Here is an 11,191-nt window from a genome sequence, read left to right as displayed (position 1 = left end):
GTTCCTCTAACTATCGCTTTAATAAATTGTGGTTTGTGCCTTTTTTCTCTTGCTTGGCCTTCTTTGTCTCACCTACAAGATGATGGGTCAGGCTGGATGGATGGTCTCTAGGATTCTTTCAGGCTCTCACAGTTTTTGATTCTTATTTAGTAATAAAACCTTTGAGACCTTCAATTTTACTTTCTAGCAGTCACTGTTAGGGATTTCTTTGGACCACAAACACCTTGGAGAATCCGATGAATGCTATTATTAATCTTGCCAGGAAAACTCATAAATAGAACATTTTGCATGCAATCCTAGGGCTTTGTAGACCCCTGGGAGTCTGGGGGTGGTCCCAGGTTAAGAACCCTGTGGCTCTCTAAAGAAGATTGGTATCCTCATGTTTCTGTGGCGATTGAAGACATATTTTAAAATGGTTCCAAACTTCAGCATCTGAACTTTGCAGTTATTTTTCTAAGGTCGATGGTTTTTACCTTCTAACCTTTCTAAGTTAGAAATTCGACATTGGTGTCAGCATGCTTGAAGAATGAAAACACACGTTAGTTGGCCAACGGAAGACCTGTAGAGTGCTTGAAAGAAATACTGTGTGCGCGCAGCTAGAGTATAGGGTTACAAAGGATGCCACTATATCCTGGCTAGAGTCCTTGCTTTGGGACAGGAAACAAGGAACTAAGGTATGCTTGCATCTCTAGCATCAGCAAACCCAAACTGGTTATTGTTGTGATTGTTGTTGTTTTTAATTGGTGAAGAATTCAAAAGTAAACACCCCTACCAAAGAAATAATAATGGGCCTGGGGAATACTGGAATACACAAAGTGACTGGAGAAAGTCATCATTTAAGTAATAAATACAAACAAGGGATGAGTTCTAATTCAGATTTAAGAATATGTGAATGGCTAATTTCCTTACCGTAGATCTCTCTCTCTATGTTTTTTAAACCATTCATGGGCAAGTCTACATTTTCCTAAATTATCATTTGGAGAAAGCTTTAGATTTTTAAAAGGACTTTCCTACACAGGAAAGTCATTTGCTCCTTCAGTTACTATCATTCTTTAATGCATAACACGTAACGAAACATGTGCGATTCATTTTAACGAATCGTGTTAAGTCTCAAGAATTTACTAAACCACTTATTTCACCTAGAATATGTAGGTGCTTTCGTAAAATTTCTTTTTTGCCTCCCTAAATTTTAAATTTTCGGGCTTTTAAATTCTCAAGCTGGAAATTCTTCATGGGCTCTCTTTCTCTTTCTATTCATTCTGTATTAAGGTCCAATTAGATAGATTTCTGTTGCCCATTTCTGGCCTTCACAGCAACTCTATGGCGTTACCGAGAAAACAGAAATCCTAATCCTGATGTTACAGGAAAGCCCCCAGTTCTACTTGACAGAAACGATTTCAATGAGGGAGTCCCGGGCCTACCTTTTCTATTTCACTAGAACAAATGTTCTTGGTATTAAGGGGAAATCCTTGGATACCAGATAACCCGCTCACACTCTGTGGAGCAGAGTTACTTAGAGCACTCTGAATCCCATCTTTGATCTCTGGCGATATTTTTCTCTGTTATGTCACAGAGGTCACCTGGCTCATGTGTGACAAACTGCCTGCATAAGTCACAGTGCCAGTGGCAGAGATTTGTAACCATGCCCCTGGTCCATTGCCTTTGAATTATTTCACAGGCCCGCTGCTTTACATTTACACTCTGTCGGAAGATGAACAGGGGAAGGGAGTAAAATCAAGGGCAGGGTCTCATCCTGAAGGACAAGAGGAAACAGGTGGAGGGTTAATGGCCCTGGAGCGATTCCACAAGCCTCTCAGGCTTGATATATGGGCCTCGGGCCTAAAACGGGCATTGGCTTTCAAAGATATATTATTTCATTTGAGGAGAGACATTCTGGAGTTCCTGCATTTGTCTGCTGATAGATGATCCTCTGTCCACAATTGGTTATGGCGTGTGAGTTTTCCTTGGGCCTGCTCCCGTACATAAAAATTTTGCTGAGCTCTCCAACCTTTCACATGCCTTTAAGAATGGGACGTGTGTAAGCCCGTTGGCAGGCTGTTGGATTTTTGTTGCTGCTATTTTAGTAGTTCCTTTTGAACCATGAGGCAAGTGGGGGATGAAAGACACTTCTGTTCATTCATACCTAACTTGATAAGAGTGGCCTTGCCCACCCAAAAAAAAAAGGGGGGGTGGGTGGGTGAAAGGGATATTGGGAATCAGATGTGTGTCATTCTGGTGAGATGAGCTCAGTAGGGTCTTCAGAAGTGGCTTCCATGAGAGATAGACACCACCAAACAGCTCTTGACTTTGTGTTTTGCCTTCTTCCTTAAGCTCTGCAGGGATGGCTTACTCCATTTTATTCTCGCCTTCAGAAAGTTTGAGGTGATTTGGGGTCGGGGGGTGCCAAGAGCTGGGGAAAGAAGCTTCGCAGAAAGAGATGATTGGTTTGCCCCCACATGAACCGCCGGGCAGCGCTACCAGAAATCTGTCTCACGGCTCCGACGTTACAGATGAATCGAATTGGTCACTAGATTGATGTGGAACCAGCCCCTCGAGTGAACCTCGTGTGGCCTTTAGAAAGTCGTCCCACGGAGTCGAAGACCGCAGGAGTCCCTCACGCCCCTGCTTCCACGTGTTCGTGCAGTGAACATCCGTGACAATCTTCGGAATTCTAGCGTGTCCTCGTGCAAGTGTTCTAAAGTCAGGGCTCAGCTGTGGCTCTGGGGTGTTTTTGTGAAACCTCTGACTTTATGGTTCCCGGGAATTGTTGCAGCAGCCCAGTCCGAAAGAGAATGCGTGTTTTTTTTGACAGGCCCCCAGTAAAGATGAGCCCGTGGCCCCCTGTCTGAGGCAGGGGAGCTCCCTCCCGGGGCCTTGGCGTGCGGGGAGCCCTCCCCACGCCATCTGCCTGTGGACACTTGTAACCAGAATAGCTTTGTCGAGGGCACACTCCTCACTTGGAGGAACTTTCCATTATCATTACGGACACGTCGGTGTTTATCGCAGTTGGTACTGGGCATGGGGTCTGCTAAGAGAGGCCCTGGTGCGCTTCCCAGGCCCAGCCCCCGCAGGAGGGTGCGGGGAGGCCTGGGGTCTGGCCATTGGCTCCTTAAAAGGCGCTTATCCTTTTCTTTTTCTCTGGAATATTGTAAAGCACAAGGTAAGCCAGCAGTGGAGACGAGAGAGGCGGGAGTACCTGCAGGAAGGAAATGGACCTGCTCTTCCTAAAGGGAAGGCTTCGGGTCACTCGTTCTGTAGGGAGCTCAGTGAGGACTGTTAGCAGGCAGGAGAATCTGCTTTTCCACTTGTTGCTGGGGTAAATGGATAAAAGGCTGCCAAGGACTTCAAGCCCCCAGTTGGGGGTCCCATGGATGAAATAATCCCGGCAGAAGGGCAAGTCCCAAACCACACGGGCAACGCTTTTCAATCCCAGAACGTAACGTGGTTGTTTTAGGCCTTTGTGCCTGTGACCCCCAAATACTTCGTTTTTCGTGTTTGAAAAGTTCCCAACTTTATACTTCGGTCGTATTTGCCCTTCTTCTGCGGTATTTCCCAGGCGGTAGACCAGGATCCTGTGGGTTATGTCATCTTTGCCTAAAGCAAAGATCCAATCAAAGGGTCTGACATAATGGAAGCTCATTCTGAATTAGTAAATAACGCCAGTGCCCTGCATCTGTCGGAGTGGCCCGGCTCAGATGGACACCTCCAGAAGCTGATCCATAGGAAGCCAAATACTTGCAAACAGTCTCTTAATTGCTCATTTGCAGTTGGACAAAATGCTAAACGCAGAAAGACTTCAAAGCCGATGGAATCTGCATTGAAAACAGGATCTCAATACACATAGTCGCTTATTGTTGCAAAATTAGAATAACAAATGTTCCCAGCGGGAAGCCAACATAAACTTGCCTGAGTATTATTCAACCTGAGACTTATTCAACTTTTTTTTTAAAACAGCAATAGAAGAGGCATACTTCTCTGTTTGCTATTCTATACCGTTCATTTTAATGATATATTTAAGTCTCCATCGCACTTTGTATTTTTACGTGTAATTACCCGTATTAAAAAAAACACTCATTAGTGTTCTGTTCCACTGACTTAATTATGCCCTTAATTAAATCTTGACTAACTGGGGGTCACTGCAGTGTCAGTGGGATTTGTCACTGTTCGTCAGCAGGTGTCTGGTTGCATCTATTTCGGGTTTTCCTATGGTTTGAATCTATTTAAGAGCTCGCCTTTTCCCTAAATGCCGGAGAAGGAGAGTTCTCATTGGAGGGAAGGAATAGCATATATTTGACAGGCAACTGCTCCTCAAAAGCCTGTTTGTAAGAAGACATTTTCGGTATTAGTTTAGGAAAATCTCTGGATTAGGGGAATGATGTTGGGTACAGCCGATGTACTTTTAAGAAAATCAACATGTTTACACCTCTAAAAATTATGATCATGTTTATGTATACAATTCTAAAAGTTCTTTAAAGAACAAAAAGTGGCTGTTTTGTTATGAGAATATCATATATGATGTTTTGTACCAGGCACCTTGTTAATGATGTGGTCGACATTTGTCACTGTAAAAATATAAAACAAATGCAAAAATAGGATTCGAGCTGAAACAGAAAAAATGTCTTTCATGTGTCTAATGTACACAGAAAAATCAATTCATTATTTGGAAGGAGTTTTAATAATATATTAAGACTGCTATACCTTCACATTTCACATTAGAATGTTTTAGACTCGTGATTTTAGCATTTACTTAGGAGAGATCTAATTCCCATGTTTATGAACATAATAGGCACCTAATGTTGATCTGAGTAATTGATTAGTCCAGTAAGGCTTTTATAATTAGTTGTCAGCTTTTCAACATAAGCCCTCAAAACACCTGCTGTGAATCTACAAAACTCTTACATTTATTAATCAGTTTTTAATCTAAAAATGTATTCAACCTACCTGAAAAGCATTAATTATTATTTTTTTTTTCTGGAATTAGGATGCCCCTTCTAACATAAGCCCTAAGAAACTCAACTCAGACTAGATGTCTCTGAGTTTTTCAGTCAAGAAAGTTTTAGAGTGTGAAATCCTCATTTTAAAAATAATAGCACTTGTTTTCACTTAAAGGTAAAAACTCACAATTTTTCTACCACTTGAGATGTTTTTCAAAACCCAGATTTTTAATAGTAACTTTAAATGAGACAATAGGTTACAGTTATCAGAATAAACAACGTACGATGGTATTGTGACCTTATTGTCATTGTATTTTATCACTGCCTGAACAATTTATTTTTTACTGGTTTACCTACAACCATGATAGGCCAGAGTCAGAAGGAATTTAAAAAGAAATGTGTACAATAGTTCACTTGACTATATTTATGAAATTCAAATCAATTCGTTTCATCCTAAACCATTAATTCCAGCTGTCTTCATCTTTTTTTTTTTCTTTTAGAGAGGGAGGGAGAGAGAGAGAGAGAGAGAGAGGGAGGGAGGAGGGCAGAGGGAGAATCCTAAGCAGGCTCTGTGCCCAGTGCAGAGCCCAAGTGGGGCTCCATCTCAACCCTGAGATCATGACCTGAACCCAAATCAAAAATCAGACACTTAACTGACTGAGCCACCCGGGCACCCCACCAGCTGTCTCTCCTTAAGTAACAAATATTCTCGTTTGTTATCCAGGGAATTCTCAGTGTGATTCTCATTTGACATTTCTTTTAAGTTTTCTTATCACTGTAAGTAATTTAAAATTGAAATATGTGAGTATATATGGTTTTTAAATGGATTCAAATGACAAGATGATAAGAATTTTTATGCATTCTATGGATTCCTGTATAGTCTTTTAAATGTCCCTGGAAAATGGGACACTGGGTCACATGTGTGATCACAAGTACCTACTGAAGCAACGTGACCTCTAGATTTCCTTATATCTATGCAGTTGATGTGATATATATACAGTTTAATTACCAGAGGATTGGTCAGGTATTTTTTTTAATGTGTTTATTTATTAGAGTTTGAGAGAATCTCTAGCAGACTCCTTGCCGACCGAGCACAGAGCCCAACATGGGGCTTGATCTCACCACTTGAGATTATGACTTAAGACAAAAGCGAGAGTAGGAAGCTTAACCAGCTGAACCACTCAGGGACCCCTGGTCAGGTATTTTTAAGATTCCTTCTCATTCAGTAAATACTTATCAAGTGTCAGTTTTGTGCCCGTTAACGTTTTAGGACTTGAGATTGTACACAAGGAGTATAGACAAAGCCTCTTCTCTCAAGGAGCATATTTTATTTTACATATATTGTAGTGATTATAAATGTTTTTAAAATAATTAGGCCAACATATAGGAAACATTTGTAATTTAGCAAACTAGCCTTGAAAACTGCAGGTGATGGAATATTTCTGCTCCTCCTTTAGAGCCTTCAGGAGACTTAACCAGTTCTACTCCACATATATCATGAGTTCAAGTCCATTCCCTGGTCATCTTCAAGGATTACTTTATCAGTTAGTGTTCCTTTCTGTAGCTCAGTCAAAGAAAAAAATGAACAAATATAAGGAGAATGATTTTTTTCAAAAACTTATGTAGGTAGTAACTTATGTAGGTAAACTAATCACGGAGAAGAGGTGGAAATCATATGAATAGACTGATTTTTAAGGCTCGATAGAATCTCTAAGAATCCTTTTTTCATATTACAGCTAAGTGATATAACCCATTTGTAGATTTTCAGTGAAGCTCATCTATGTGTGTAAATTTCATAGATGTACCATTTAATCTTAGGGAATTAATGAGTTAATCTTGTGCAGTTTCATTAAAAAAAATACACTAATCCTTCTGTAGTAACCTCTCAAATCCACTGATTTGATCGTGCAGTGATAGCAAACATTTTTGGCAGAACACCACAGAGTGTCATAGGGTACTCTACCCCTGAATACAAAATGTAACAGATAACATATAGACTCACCAAAAGAGGGTCCAGTTTTCTACCCACAAAATAGCGCTGTGGTTTCACACGGCTCAAATGTAGTATGTTAAGAATTGTGTCCCAGGGCCACACAGTGAGCAGTCTTACATGAGGTCAAAAGACGAGGAAGATGGGCTGGCGAAAGTGTCCAGGTTCTGTCCTGGGAGTAACACCCCCCTCTTGGGGGTGGCAGGAGGGCCAGAGCTGGTGGGGCCCGTCCCAGTTGGATGCTATTAGCTTCTTTAAGCTTCAGTCTCCTCATCTGTAGAACAGAGTGTCACTTATTTCTTTCAGAGGTTTTATGGGAGGTAAAGGATTTAACACAAATCAAGTTTCCGGGTGTCTATGTTTAGGAAATACCAATTTCTTCTTATCTTAATTGATGCTAGCTAGGCTACTGGCTGGCCACTGCTCTTAGGAAAGTGAATTACCTGTCATGTCCCTGTCTATGAAATAGGGAAGATGTATAATTTACACAGTATTTTTAAAATTAAGTGATAATTACAGAGTACATGGTCCCAGGACCTAATAAGAGATAAATTAGAAATGGTCTCTACCCAAGGGGCCAGGGTAGCTCAGTCACTTGAGCGTCTGACTCTTGATTTTAGCTGAGGTCATGGCCTCTCGGGGTTGTGAGATTGAGCCCCACTTGGGGCTCTACACAGGGCACAGAGTCTACTTGAGACTCTCTTTCTCTCTCCCTCTGCCCCCTGCCGTCACACACATGCACACTCTGTGTCTCTGGCTCGCTCTTTAAAAAAAAAAAAAAAAAAAAAGGAAATGGTCTCTATTCTCAAAGAGGAGGACATGTGTGTGAAAATACGTGTGACTATTCTGTTTTGGGGGGAAGATGCTAGAATGCTATTCCTTAACTTGGATCTCAACATTACCAAAAAGCAAGAATTATATTTCAGATACTCTACTCTGAAGAAACACCTGCTAAAGACCAACACAATTCATTGTTGAAACCAACAAATAGGTTTATTCTTGTGCATTTGATATTTGCTTTATAGTTAAATAGGATTTTATGAGACAGTTTTCTTTTTCCTTTTTTTTTTTAATGATGTTTTATTTTTAAGTCATCTCCATACTCAACATGGGGCTCGAGCTCACAACACAGAGATATAGAGTTGCACTCCAGCAGCTGAGCCATCCAGGCACCCCTGTCAGTTTTCTTAAGTCTCTATAACTCTCCCATTTCTCTTGGGCCTGACGTAAGGCTCCTTAATGCCTCATCATCAGCTGAAGATGAGGAAGGAGGAAGTAGATTGTGAGATGATCAGTGTCTCTAATCTGACTCTGATAAGGGTACTGAAGTGCTGGTTGGAGTCAGGATGGAGTCCTGTCCAATTCATGCACGTTTGTTCAGTGACTCTGTCTTCCTTCTATTGCTATGTCGCCTGAGGCTTATTTATGCCAAATAATTTTGTCTATTATTAATGGGAAGGTATGAGAGTGGAGAGAGAATGAGTTCTAGAAACTTTTTTAGAAAAAAAAAGACAAAACCCTCAGATAATTACATTAACAATATGATGAGTGCCTTAATAGAGGTCCCCAAAGGAGAGTAAAATCTCAACAATGTGAGTCTCCTTTTCTCTCTGTAACCCTGACCTGGGTTAAAATTTGGAACAAAGAAACAAATTTTGGGCAAACTTTAGTTTCTGAAGGAGCTGAAGGAGCTTCAGTCAGGTGATTTCTGACTGTGAGCTCTCACTTGCATCTGCCCTGTTTTTGCCACATCATACCCTTCCTCTTCCAATACAGATAACCCATGCACACATGAACACACTCCCTCCTGCACCAACACAGACACAGACTCCCTGCCATCAACACCTACTCCCTCTTCCACCCACACACATGCATGTGCGCACACACACTCATATCCCTCCTACACCAACACCTACTCCCTCCTGCCATAACACACAGCCACACAACCCTCTCAAGACCCATTCTCTCTCTCCCTCCCTTCCTCCCTGTCTTTCTTTGTTCCTTTCTTTCCTTTCTTTTCTTTCTTTCTTTCTTTCTTTCTTTCTTTCTTTCTTTCTTTCTTTCTTTCTTTCTTTTTCTTTCTTTCTCTTTCTTTCTTTCTTTCTTTCTTTCTTTCTTTCTTTCTTTCTTTCTTTCTTTCTTTCTCTTTCTTTCTTCTTATTCTATTTCAAGACCCATTCTCAAAAGAGGTCCAGATTTGTGCTGAGTTCAGTGCCCCTTCTGATGCATCTGCCTGGTTCAGACTGTTGATCTTGGGGTCGTTGGGTTTAAGCCCCATATTGGATGTGGAGCCTACTTTTAAGAAATAATGCCCTTCTTCTTATGGAGTCTGAGGGTTTCCTTCTCTTCCAATTTTCCCCCTTGAACTGCTCCTCTCACTTTCTCAATTCTATCATTGTTTTCATGCCATACTGGCATTTTATTCTTCCCTTTCCACTCAGTCCCATCCGTCACAGAGATGTGCAAGTCTCCCCTCCAACAAGGGTTAAAACCAGTGACCTGTAAGCAGGTCTCCTTGTCTTCACCATCCTGCTTTTTCCAACACGGTTCCTATGCCTTCTGCTCTACCTCCTCTTCATGGTGTCTCCAGGGCCAATCTTGTGTGGGGGATGGGGGATGGGGTGTGGGGAATGGGGGCTCTTAAATGGGGCCAGCAGGGAGGCTGTACTCCCACTTTCCATGGGAAACAGCTCTTTGGATTCTCAAACACTATGAGTAACCTCATCCATACGTTCTTTCTCAATCCTGCATCCTTGACATTCCTTCTGAAATAGACTTTTGGTCACTAATACTGTGTTTCTGATTTTTCCATGCAAGATTCCCTCATTGGCTCCTCTCCCTCTGGCCAACTTTTATGTATTTATGTACTTACTTACTTACTTACTTATTTATTTATTTATTTATTTATTTATTTATTTTTCCAAGAGAGAGATAGAAAGAGAGAGAGACAGAGAGGAGGAGCTGAGAGAGAGGGAGAATCCTAAGCAGACTCCACACCCAGTGCAGAGGCCAAGTGGGGCTCAGTCTTACAACCCGAGCTGAAATCAAGAATTGGATGCTTAACTGACTGAGCCACCTGGGTGCCCTCTACCCAACTTTTATTTATTTATTTATTTATTTATTTATTTATTTATTTATTTATTTATTTATCTATCTATCTATCTATCTATCTATCTATCTATCTATCTATCTGTCTATCTACCCAACTTTAAAATGGTATTTTTCTCTAATTCAGCTGCTGTTGTTTCCCTTCACTGCTCATGCTACACATTGTTTGAGATTTCACCATTATGCCCTACCTTCTCCCCAGACTCCACAGTAGCATTCTGAATTGCTTGCTGAACACATGGATGTCCATCACCAGCATTACCAACATCACCTCCAAGAGGCTTCTTTTCCTATCCTGTATTCTCCTAGAACACACTTCTTCCAGCTGTTACCCTAGGCTTTCTGATTTAATCAAGGAACTCTCAGCTTTTCACTGCATCTGCAGAAAAAGTTAAAGCTCTTCAGACAGTAACCCGTCACCATCACCTTTTCATCTCCCACTCCTTGACTACAGATGCATCAAACTAACTCATCTTTGCCCTCACTTCTTTGGCTCACCTTCTCTTTGCTTAGGTACCCTTCAGAACATTTATTGTACATGGCTGAGCTCAAATACCAATTCCAAGAAACTTCCTCAGTTGCTTGAGCCAGAATTAATCACTCTCTTTCCTATATTACTATAGCATTTTGTTCATTATTCTAATTTAGTGCATATATATATATATGTATATTTATTTATGTATTATATATAGAGAGAGAGATATCCATTCCACTACCACCAAACTCAAAGTCAGTGATTTGGGAAGTCAAAATGTAGTCATGGGATAACTTGAAATTAGGACTGTCTGACAAAATCTGGGACCTATGCTGATCTTAATACCCTCTTTCCTCCATGTTACTTGTTTATGTGTCTGTCTCTCCAGTTTGCCACCATCCCTTAACACTATTTTCTTCCCCAAACCCTAGCACAGAGTTCTGAACTCAGTAGTTATTCCATAAAATTGCTAACTTGTCAGAAATTCAATATGATATAATTGATATTGATTTTAAAGCACTGGTTCTAAAACTTTGATCTCAGGACTCTTTGCACTCTTGAAGACCTATAGTTTATGTGCGTGTTAACTATCAACATTAATGCAGCAGGAGTTAAAAAGGAGAAATGGGTAGAACACGAGAGTTCACAAGCACGCAATTCATTTGCCACCAAAGTGATGATGTC

General features: G+C 41.0%; 1 protein-coding gene and 1 long non-coding RNA gene across 6 annotated transcripts in view; both read left to right on the top strand.

The window, feature by feature from the left end:
* NR5A2 (nuclear receptor subfamily 5 group A member 2) overlaps nt 1-11,191 on the top strand; it is a 138,012-nt gene that overhangs the window by 45,467 nt on the left and 81,354 nt on the right. The window lies entirely within an intron of this gene.
* LOC112667111 (uncharacterized) lies at nt 1,211-3,125 on the top strand. The gene is made up of 2 exons (XR_003141054.3): nt 1,211-1,953; nt 2,332-3,125. It is a non-coding gene; the product is annotated as an uncharacterized LOC112667111 (long non-coding RNA).

The sequence above is a fragment of the Canis lupus genome, chromosome 7 (assembly GCF_003254725.2).
Source record: "Canis lupus dingo isolate Sandy chromosome 7, ASM325472v2, whole genome shotgun sequence".
Taxonomy (NCBI): domain Eukaryota; kingdom Metazoa; phylum Chordata; class Mammalia; order Carnivora; family Canidae; genus Canis; species Canis lupus.
Note: the sequence above shows the minus strand (reverse complement) of the source record. Positions and strands in the feature narration are given on the sequence as shown.